Source organism: Uranotaenia lowii, chromosome 3, assembly GCF_029784155.1.
Source record: "Uranotaenia lowii strain MFRU-FL chromosome 3, ASM2978415v1, whole genome shotgun sequence".
Classification (NCBI taxonomy): Eukaryota; Metazoa; Arthropoda; class Insecta; order Diptera; family Culicidae; genus Uranotaenia; species Uranotaenia lowii.
The window spans coordinates 161,379,062-161,387,587 of record NC_073693.1 but is presented as its reverse complement, the minus strand read 5'-3'; the positions used below and the strand labels follow the sequence as shown (position 1 = coordinate 161,387,587).

The 8,526-nt window shown below is 37.8% G+C and overlaps 2 long non-coding RNA genes across 2 annotated transcripts; both read right to left on the bottom strand.

Moving 5' to 3' along the window:
• Positions 1–1,935: 1,935 nt before the first annotated feature.
• LOC129755994 (uncharacterized) lies at positions 1,936–4,061 on the bottom strand. Its single transcript, XR_008739363.1, has 4 exons — positions 3,132–4,061; positions 2,997–3,072; positions 2,839–2,910; positions 1,936–2,730 (listed from the first exon to the last, which is right to left on the bottom strand). It is a non-coding gene; the product is annotated as an uncharacterized LOC129755994 (long non-coding RNA).
• Positions 4,062–6,119: 2,058 nt separating this feature from the next.
• On the bottom strand, positions 6,120–7,642 carry LOC129756782 (uncharacterized). The gene is made up of 4 exons (XR_008739532.1): positions 7,316–7,642; positions 7,181–7,256; positions 7,023–7,094; positions 6,120–6,914 (listed from the first exon to the last, which is right to left on the bottom strand). It is a non-coding gene; the product is annotated as an uncharacterized LOC129756782 (long non-coding RNA).
• Positions 7,643–8,526: the final 884 nt, after the last annotated feature.

The window sequence follows — 8,526 nt, the reverse complement described above, 5'->3', positions numbered from 1 at the left end:
ATTTAATTACTAGCTTATTTTAACACGTACTATATCCTAATATTGTTTTTCACGAACGCCAAACATTTATTTTTAAAATTTGTCAAGTTTTCTTCTCGCTTGATGTCCATAGGTAAAGTGTTATACATTTTTATTCCTTTATAATATAATGAATTCTGTGTGGATGCTAATAAAAATGAAGCTGCTCTTATCTCACTGGCAAAACGAGTTCCATAACGATGCAGGTCAGTTCCTCTGATTATTCTTTCCTGAAGGTATTCTGGTGCTATTCCTTTTACAATTTTAAATATCAGGATCATGGTATGATACGTCACTCGCTGCTTAACTGAGAGCCATTGTAATGTACTCAGCATAATTTGAATAGGGGTTCTTCGGTCACATCTTAGAATCAGTCTCATCATTTTATTCTGAAGCCTCTGTAGACGAGCCATTTGTTGATCATTTGCAAAGCATATTATTGAGGGGCAGAAATCAAAATGCGGTGATATTATTGCCTTGTACAAGTAAATAAGACTCCATTGAGTCAAATCATTACGCAACCGACATAAAATTCCAAATTTTTGTGCTATTTTCTTAACAGCATAGTCGATATGGTTTTTGAAATTCAATTTTTCATCAATTATAACACCAAGATACTTAATTTCGTGAACTATTTCAAGACGCACACCATCGATACTAACATTAACTATATCACAGTTTGCAGGCTTGTTGGAGACAATCAAACATTTAGTTTTCGAGACATTCAGTTTCAACATTTTAAAATTCAGCCATTTACTTAAGTTTTCTAGATCACAGTTCAGTTGTACAACAGCAGCATCAGCATTGTCATTAGCAATAAATATTACAGTATCGTCAGCAAACAAATTTATATCACAGTGGTTCAGGATTCGTTTCATGTCATTAATGTATAAAATAAAAAGCAAGGGTCCAAGCACACTTCCTTGTGGTACACCGACCTTGGTTTCTTTGGTATTGGATATCACAGTGGCATACTTCGTTCGTTGATAACGGCATTCTAAATACGATTGGAAGCAATTCAGAGTTGTGCCCTCTATACCGTATTTCCATAGAGTTTTTATAAGATTTCTGCGTGAAATTGTTTCAAATGCGCGTTTCAAATCTAGAAATACTGCGATTATCTTTTGCCTTTTCTCCAACATTCCTTTCCATTTGGCCAACACCAAGTTTAAAGCTGTCTCACAAGAGTGATTCTTACGATAGCCACTCTGTTCTGGGATAAGCAGTTTATACGTGTCAATATAATTTATTAATTGTTCCTTAACTGCTAACTCCAATACTTTCTCGTACAGAGGAAGCATATTAATTGGACGAAATTCTTCTGCTTTCGATGTACCATTGACTTTTTCTATTGGGACAACCAAAGATTCTTTCCAAGAGCGGGGAACAATTCCAGTCAGCAGTGACTCATTTATTATGGTTAAAATATTTTCACCGATAGCATCAAATGCATCTTTTAAAACTCTGCAACTAACCTCATCCGCACCAGAAGATGATCCCATTGTCCATATAATTTTCTTAAGTTTTTCAAGCGTGATGGGCGAGAAACGAGTTAATTTGCTTTGGGTGTAAACTCCTCTAAGTTGCATTGGATCGGGCTCTGCTTTAATAGAGTTGCTAATTTCTTCAATGCTTTGGATGAAATAATCATTGAATTTATTTGCGATTTTGGTTGCGTTTAGTTCAACTTCTCCGCCAAATTCAATTAGACTTGGATTTGGTGCATTTGGACTTAAAAGCCTTCTGAGAGTTTTCCACAACTCCTTACTATTATCTCTGTTTTCTTCAATTGTACGCTGAATCCACTCTTGTTTTTTTCTCCGTAAGCAACAGGAGTATTCATTTCTGTACGTTTTATATACCAACCATGTAAAATCAGAGTTACATTTGTAACTCGCGGACAGCTACACTCAGTGGGTGGGAACATGGGAAGGAGAGATTATGGTGGGACTCAGGGTCGTTACAGGGAAATTCACTACGTTACACCGTCTTCTGGAGTAACCTCACGCAAGGGATTCCAATTACAGCTAACATGTTTTTCAGAGGTGCCGAAACGGGTGGGTACCTCTCATGCTATCAACCAGAGTCGGAAATTCAAAATATGATAAACAACGCAAACTGTGAATCACTGAGCGGACCACCCTAGAGAGAGATTTGATAACCATTTTGGTTCGAAACTTTAACGATTCCCGGAAGTGTAAAGCGATTACGGATTTCTACAGTTACACAATTTTTGGATGCGATTACAATAATGCTTAAGTTTATTTTACGGATGGGCCCTGGCATGACGTCACACACTATTAATACTTGCGGCTTTGGTTCTTCCTCGGCGTTGGTTAATCGCCGCGCGGCTGCGATTCCTCTGTCGGCTTATTATTCACCGTCTCAACCAGTAACGGAGGCACCTGGCTGGAGACGACTGACATGCAAAATGCCGCCCCAATACTTGCCGGTTCTAGCATAGTTGGGAACGGCCGGAAATAAAGCATGCTGGTATGATTGTTGTTTGTTGACCTTTCGACACCAGCGTCGGGCTAAAAGATGTTGTTTTGATGCTGACCGGTCCAAGACGAGGTTATGTTCGAGTCGATACCAAGTGCTTGCTCGACTCCGGTCTCGAACGGTGTTTTCTGTCCGGAACTGTTGGTTGCCTGGGGATAATTATGGTGTGGTTCGTAAGAACCAGCCAAACAGAAAAAGGCCCTTGTGGACCTACGCAAGGGTATTAAAAATAGTGTGCACGTCAATGTTTACATTGGTTTTGTTTTTACATGTGGTTCAGTCTTTTTAACAAATACATATTTTTAGATAACATTTTACCTTTTATCTGCAGTTTTACAATGTGCTTCGTTTTAATGTCGTTTTAACAGTTGTTTATGCCTTTGTCACTTTCTTTTAACACGTTACATGTAATATAAATGTGGTTTTAATTCTTTTGTCAAACGCATGTTCATTGAGTTTTCAGAACTATTACTAACCGTACTAACAAAGCAAATTTAACATAATTTAGCTTTACTTTTAACGTGTTGTGTTTGTTTTTCGCACTGTTTTTTGCTGTAATGTAAAGTAGATTTTAAGTAACGTTTTTACACTTCCTATTAGCTACGTTTTACTTTGAAAAACTCAAGTCGCGCACAACTGCTCCCTCAGGCGATCACGAACAGAAAGGACAGGAAGCGGATAGCCGCTAAAGCGCTAAGTGGAATTTTCTACATCCAACCAACACACATACATTTACGGTAACACAAACAATACTAGTGTGTTGTTTTCTGGGTGACCACACTTCCCCGCCTGGGCTCCGAAAACACACGACGCCTATGGATTTCCCCTGAGAAGACGATGTGAGATCTTGGGAAGGGATGGCAGTCGGTCAAGGTTTTGATCTGTTTGGATAACTGTTGTAGGGTTCACTTAATAGGACAGGGATAAGTCAATTTTGTGACAGAGTCACATTTACAAAAGTAACGAACGGTTACATTACCCCATCGTCCCTCTTCAAAATGAATGGTAATACATTCATTTTGTCTTGAGAGATGCATGCACCAGTCCATCTTACTATCTTTATTTTGATTGAACAAAATTAATAATCGAACTTTTGGAACGTTTATAATCACAATCCGCATAATTTCATGTCAGCATATGACAGAAACAGCTAATGATTTCGTTCAGTGTTTTCGCTGTCGTAGCGATCAGTCATGACAGTCTCTCATAAGAACTGTCAAGTGGGAACTCAAGTATTCATGAACAAGAGTCTAATAAGAAAATTTTCATAACAAGAGAATGAATTTTTGGTCGACCGGTCGAAAATAAACAAACTATCCGTGGCTGGTGGATTATCAAGGTAAGTCCTAATCTTCACAACATAAATCCTTCTAAGCGCTAATTGTGCAGATTTTTGCCTAATTCTAACGTTTTTCTAACTCTTTTCAGTTCTGGCTAAAACTGCGGAAGGAAATATCCGGAAATGGTGGAATACTGCTTGAAATATCAGCTGGTAAGTTTTCATAGTTTATGTTTTGCTATGTTCTGCAACAAATCCGAAATGGATGCTATACATCAGCAAAGGAAAGTATTCAATTATTGTTTCTTCGTCGTTTCAGATCTTCACATCCGCAATCACTCTTTGAAGGGACGGAAGGAAACCAACTCGGAAAACTTTAAAAGGTGAGTTTATGTATCGTGTTACCTAATGATCAGTAACTTTTCAGGTATTTTGTTTCAGGTTCCGGTTCGAAGTTCTCCAGCAGAGAAAACAACAGTGGCTTCGCCCGATGTCTCCGCTAACTCGTCCGGGATTGTCTGCAACTTAGCCATGACCATTTAGAGGACGTAAAATGGACTAAGTTCGGCGTTGTAGCCTGCAGAAAAAAGAGTTGGAATTATACATCTGCTCATTTTCCGACGACCTACAGGTACGGAAGCATAATGTTTGAAAGATTAAGTGTATGTTAAGTGTTTAATTATTCTTTTTGTGTTTCTAGGAGCAAGAGTGTGAATATATGTTTCTATTTGTTTCAAAATTCAGCGAATTAGTTATTGAATATCCGAAATTCCTACTGAAGCTTTGTTGACGCAGTTTTCACTACTGACAAAGATTATTCCGTGCATTACTATTCCTTCATATTGTAAAAACAAAGATGAGGCAAACTTTTCCAAGTGAGTTTGGAACTGCATACTGTACTGTTGCGTTAGACCAGATCTCCTACAGATCTTGATGCAAACGTCTTCGTTCGTATCAGGCTTTCTGCCGAGAGTTTGTGTTTTGTATTGGGAGTTTGTAGTTGGACTGAATTCAATGAAAAATCTAGGAAGAGAATTTTGAAACTATGGAATTTGGTAGCATCCGGTTGCGGAGAAACTGTTATCCGAAGATTGAAATGTTGATAAAGTAATTCAAATTTGCTAAACTGCTACTACGGAAAACTTTAGATGCTCCAATGCTTTAATGAACTGAGGTAGTAAATAAAGCTGATACGATTCTCAAAGTATCGTTAAATCAGGATTCTAATATCTATTTTCGTTTCACTTGAGAAAAACCTGCAAATTGTCATTTCTGTAAGATCGTCAAAGATCTGGAATTCTCAAAAATATCCAACAACAGCTAGATTTTCAAAGTTCGGGTTACAAAGTAATACATTCGTTCTTGAGGGTTTTCACCTAACAAATTAGAACATTTTTCAACTCCTTTGAGTATTTTGCTTCTAGTCAGAACTTCCATTTTCAAATTAAGTTAAAGTTTCAATTTCTTTGCTCCTACTACACATTGGCAAAATCGGAAGAATTTAAGATTTGATAATCTTTTTCGACAAAATTTAGGGTCAGATTTAAATTTTTGTAAGGGATTTGGACATTTTCCGGAACTACTTGCCCTTCCAAGTAGTTGCTTGCACACTTAGCATATGCTAGCTGGTTTGTTACTCACTTTGTAACCGTAGTCTTGGGGACTAAACTTGAAAAATATTCCTCCAAATAACTGTACGTTGTTAGATAACCGATTATTACGATAATTCGAAGTGTGCAACATTCTAACGCGGCGTTTTCGAGAGAACATCTGTATATCTCGATAGTTTTTTTTTCTGAAAATGTTGCTCACTTTTGCAACAATCATCCAAATGTCTCTTTTTGGTAATTTTTGAATTCGTAATCGTAACTGCTCTCATGGATGTGCTTATAAAATGAGCCAGCAGATTTTTTTGTAAATTTGGTTGCCTTTCTAAATCCAATGTATTTCGTACTCCGGTTCTAAAAAAAACAGAAAATAAATGTAAATATTAAAAACATAAACTGTTACATGTTAACTTTGTTGTAAATAAATAAATTTTGAACAAATAGGAGATCAATTTAGTATCCAATCTTCCGTATCTATTTTAGCTATTAATAATTTTTTTTTTTGCGTTGCTATCTGTGCATAAACTGTTTACACAAAATAAACTGAAACTTTATCAGGAATATTGAGTAGAGATCGTTCGGAGGACGATCAAGTTTCAATCAGGAACTGATTTTCATCCCTCTCCGGGGGAACGGGTAATGTAAACATAGCGAACTTTTTCTTTTTTTATGTGGGCGCCAGAATGTAACTCGCGGACAGCTACACTCAGTGGGTGGGAACATGGGAAGGAGAGATTATGGTGGGACTCAGGGTCGTTACAGGGAAATTCACTACGTTACACCGTCTTCTGGAGTAACCTCACGCAAGGGATTCCAATTACAGCTAACATGTTTTTCAGAGGTGCCGAAACGGGTGGGTACCTCTCATGCTATCAACCAGAGTCGGAAATTCAAAATATGATAAACAACGCAAACTGTGAATCACTGAGCGGACCACCCTAGAGAGAGATTTGATAACCATTTTGGTTCGAAACTTTAACGATTCCCGGAAGTGTAAAGCGATTACGGATTTCTACAGTTACACAATTTTTGGATGCGATTACAATAATGCTTAAGTTTATTTTACGGATGGGCCCTGGCATGACGTCACACACTATTAATACTTGCGGCTTTGGTTCTTCCTCGGCGTTGGTTAATCGCCGCGCGGCTGCGATTCCTCTGTCGGCTTATTATTCACCGTCTCAACCAGTAACGGAGGCACCTGGCTGGAGACGACTGACATGCAAAATGCCGCCCCAATACTTGCCGGTTCTAGCATAGTTGGGAACGGCCGGAAATAAAGCATGCTGGTATGATTGTTGTTTGTTGACCTTTCGACACCAGCGTCGGGCTAAAAGATGTTGTTTTGATGCTGACCGGTCCAAGACGAGGTTATGTTCGAGTCGATACCAAGTGCTTGCTCGACTCCGGTCTCGAACGGTGTTTTCTGTCCGGAACTGTTGGTTGCCTGGGGATAATTATGGTGTGGTTCGTAAGAACCAGCCAAACAGAAAAAGGCCCTTGTGGACCTACGCAAGGGTATTAAAAATAGTGTGCACGTCAATGTTTACATTGGTTTTGTTTTTACATGTGGTTCAGTCTTTTTAACAAATACATATTTTTAGATAACATTTTACCTTTTATCTGCAGTTTTACAATGTGCTTCGTTTTAATGTCGTTTTAACAGTTGTTTATGCCTTTGTCACTTTCTTTTAACACGTTACATGTAATATAAATGTGGTTTTAATTCTTTTGTCAAACGCATGTTCATTGAGTTTTCAGAACTATTACTAACCGTACTAACAAAGCAAATTTAACATAATTTAGCTTTACTTTTAACGTGTTGTGTTTGTTTTTCGCACTGTTTTTTGCTGTAATGTAAAGTAGATTTTAAGTAACGTTTTTACACTTCCTATTAGCTACGTTTTACTTTGAAAAACTCAAGTCGCGCACAACTGCTCCCTCAGGCGATCACGAACAGAAAGGACAGGAAGCGGATAGCCGCTAAAGCGCTAAGTGGAATTTTCTACATCCAACCAACACACATACATTTACGGTAACACAAACAATACTAGTGTGTTGTTTTCTGGGTGACCACACTTCCCCGCCTGGGCTCCGAAAACACACGACGCCTATGGATTTCCCCTGAGAAGACGATGTGAGATCTTGGGAAGGGATGGCAGTCGGTCAAGGTTTTGATCTGTTTGGATAACTGTTGTAGGGTTCACTTAATAGGACAGGGATAAGTCAATTTTGTGACAGAGTCACATTTACAAAAGTAACGAACGGTTACACATTGTAGAAATTTTGTATATGCTTTATCTCTTTTTCTTTTCATTTCAACAAATCTGAAATCATACCACTTATTTGATTGTTTGGCTTTTATTAATTTATAAACCACTAGGTTATTAACACATCTTTTGACAATTTGTATAAGATTATTTGCTTTGTCATGTAGATCATTGGAAAGCTGATCTAAATTTGTTTCTTGCTTGTGTTTTCTCAATAAAGTGAGTAGATTTTCTCGAGAATAGTTTTTCCAACACTTTACCCGGACAAAAGTATCTTCAACATTATTAACATTGCTAGCAACATGTATACATAGAGTTTCATGGTCAGATATTTTAAAATCATTGACGGCACAAACACTGATATCACAGTTCGAAAATACCAAGTCAATTATTGTTTGGCTAGTACGTGTTATGCGAGTGTAGTCTTTGACATGTTGATTTAAGTTGTACGAGGACATCACATTCTTTAAGTTTGCAGAACTAACCGAATTAGACCAATTGATATTGAAGTCTCCAACAATTAAGTTGAACCAAGTTGAACTTAGACAAATCTACGAAATCATCAAGCCAGTTTTCTTCTAAAACCTTCAGAAAATTTGCATCGCTTTCGTTTGGCGAATGGTACAGAATACCGTATCGTCCGGCAGTTAGTCCATTGTAAATTTCTATTCCAAGGAACCAATTTTTATCTTTCTGTTCATTTAGTAAGACCTTGTATTTCATACTTGTGTGTATATTAGACCGCTTCCAAAAATGACTTTTTGCTCCCATATGTTTTTTCGATGCCTTTTGGGCCACCAAGCATCTGTGCAAAATTTGAGATGATTTGGTTGATTCCTGAATTAGCGCA